A 3,200-nucleotide genomic window follows, 5' to 3' on the forward strand; every position below is an offset into this window, starting at 1 on the left:
TGGACGACGCGATCGCGTGACATGTGCGATCTGCATAATCTGCAGAATTCGATGGGGGCGATTTTGGACCTTATTTTGGCCCAGTTTTCGGCCCGGAACAGCAGACTAGAGTCAGAAAATATGCAGAAACAACAGACACATTCATTCAGTAGTTTTAGATCTAGTTTTTTTCACTCTCTTTGGTTTTTCTCTCTAGTTTTTAGGATTTTAATTTTCAATTGATCTTAGCATTGGAACATTGAGAAGATTTATTTCCTCATCAAGACTTCATCATTCTAGTTTGTTCTCTTAACTTGGTTTTATTCTTCCATGTTCTTTGTTATGTTCAATTTTGTCATTCAGATACTTTTATGATTAATTAATGCAAGAATTATTTCTCTTTAATTCAATTTCAATTCCAATAATCATGTCTTCTTTTAATTCCCTTTTATGTGCCATGGATTCTTTATTTACAATGCGTGAGTAGTTTCATTACTTGATAGGGAGTTGATTAAAAGGAATTCTTTAGTTGGAAGGATTGAAGGAGAAATTTATAGTTGGGTTAAATGTTGGATTGCTATCCTGTCACCAACGCCAATCCCTTTGAACTAAGTAGGTTGTAACTCGTGAATAGATCTGGCAGTCCAACTTGTTTGACTTTCCCTTACCTAGTAAAGGATAACTAAACAGAGTAACCGTTAATTATAAATCAATCTTAAAAATCACTCCATCAATGATAGAGATTCTAACTAATCAATTCCCAGTCAAGGCTTTTATTTATATTATTTAAAATTCCTCAATTTAAATTCCAATTTACTTAGCTCAACTTCTTGGAACATCTGATTAATAAAACAGCACACTTTTCTGCAACTCGTTGGGAGACGACCTGGGACTTAAAACTCCCAGTAATTTTAATTTAAACTCTTTGTGACATATTTCTAAATTGATAGGCAGATTTTCGGTGAGTTAAGAACTATACTCGCAACGTAACCATTTTAATAAATTTTTAATTCACCAGCTTCTGTTTCCCATCAATTTTTGGCGCTGTTGCCGGGGAGTTACAATAGAGTGCTAATTTTATTAATTAGAATTTATTTATTTGCATTTTATTTAATTTTGCTACTATGAGTTGCATGTTTCTTCCATCAAATGACATGTTCACTTCCTGATCCGCGCTTGCTAATATTCGATCCTGAAATTGAAAGAACAATTTCACGAATAAGGCGAGAACAGCGTAGGTTAGCCCGCTCTGAAGGCGGATCTAAAAGTGAATTTGAGGAAGAAACCAGCCCCCGTTCTACTGATTCGGTTGTTTTACGTGCAGAAAACATGGCAGCTAGAAGAGTTACCATTCAGGAGGAAGGAGCTCCTGATTTTACAATGCAATCGTTTCAAGCGCATCATCCAGCGGTAGCTACCGATTTTGAAATAAAGACCGCATTGCTGAATTTGATGCCCAAGTTTCATGGCCTACCTGCTCAAGAGCCTATCAAGCACTTGAGAGATTTCCAGGCAGCCTGTTCTACTGTCAGGCGTGATGGCACTGATGAAACTTCAATTCTGCTGAAAGCTTTTCCGTTCTCTCTTGAGGGAAAAGCAAGAGAGTGGTACTACACTCAACCTCTAGCAAATGTATCCAACTGGGATACACTCAGAAAGGAGTTTCTGGAGAAATTCTTTCCATCTGAAGTTACTGATAAACTGAGGAAGGATATCTCTACAATTGTTCAGGATGACAATGAGACTCTCTTTGAATACTGGGAGCGCTTCAATAATCTTCTGGAAGCATGCCCCCACCACATGATTGACAAGATCATGCTACTCAGCCATATCACACAAGGTATGAGGCCCCAAGATAAGACCACATTGAAAAGTGCCAGCAATGGGTCTATGAAGAAGTACAAGACCACTGATGAAGTTTGGCAATTGTTCAGTGATTTAGCTGAATCTACTCGGAACCACAGACAGAAGCAAGGTCGTTCAAAAGCCATTGCAGAAGTATCTTCTGGCAAAGAGACTGCTGCTCTAAATCGAAGCATCTGTGAGATGACCAACCTGCTGAAGCAAATGTAGTTGAATCAACAAGCTCAGCAAACTCAACCGCAGCAAAACCAACAACTAGTTCCACAAAAAATTTGCGGAATTTGTGCTGATTACAGCCACTACACTGATGAATGCCCGCAGCTCCAACAAGAAGACAACATGGTGGCATCCACTCACAATTTCTATGACCGCCCCAACCAAGGGTACAATCAAAGTGGAAATAATAACCATGGATGGTAGGACAATTCAAACCAGAATTGGAGGGACAACAATAATAGGGGAGGCAGAGATAACCAGGGAAATCAGAGGTGGAATAATAACAACAACAGGCAGCAAAATCAACCTTACCGAGCACCTCACCTGAGGCAAAACCAAAGACCACCGAACAATCAGCAGCAAACCTCTCAATTTACTTATTCTTCTGTATCTTCTAATGAAGATTTATTACAAGCTTTTGAGAAAAGACAACTGGCCATGGAAAATACCATCGTGAACAGTATTAATGCCAGTCTGAATGGTTTCACCTCTACTCTGCAAGCTCTTATGACACAACTTGGTTCAGCACAAAATTCCAGTAACCAACCTTCAAGCACCACTGGAATCCCCTCTCAACCATTACCCAATCCGAAGGGAGGCATTAATGCCATCACCCTGAGGTCCGGAACCACACTGCAAGAGAGGAATCAGGAGGAACCAAGCTCACCAGAATACGCCTCAGCTGAAGAGGTGGTAGAAATCGAAGATGTTGAAGAGGAAGAGGATATACAGGACATAGCTGAAGAAGAGATAGCTCAACCACAGGAAGAAGCACCAAAAAGCACAGGCACCACAGAAAACACTACTCCCATTCCATTTCCACAACTTGCAAGGAAGCCCAGGAAGCAGCTGGAACCTGATCCTAAAATGGTAGAAATATTCAAAAAGGTTGAGGTAACTGTTCCCCTTTTTGATGTTATTCAGCAGGTACCTAAATATGCAAAGTTTCTAAAAGACTTATGTATCCATAAAGACAAAATTAATGAATTAGAAACTATTCCTTTAGGTAGTTCTATATCTGCTTTAATGGGAGGATTACCTGAAAAATGTAGTGATCCAAGTTCTTGCATAGTTAGTTGTACTATTGTTGGTGTAGTAATTTATGATTGCATGTGTGATTTAGGAGCATGTGTCAGTATAAT

This window comes from Arachis ipaensis, chromosome B09 (assembly GCF_000816755.2).
Source record: "Arachis ipaensis cultivar K30076 chromosome B09, Araip1.1, whole genome shotgun sequence".
NCBI lineage: Eukaryota > Viridiplantae > Streptophyta > Magnoliopsida > Fabales > Fabaceae > Arachis > Arachis ipaensis.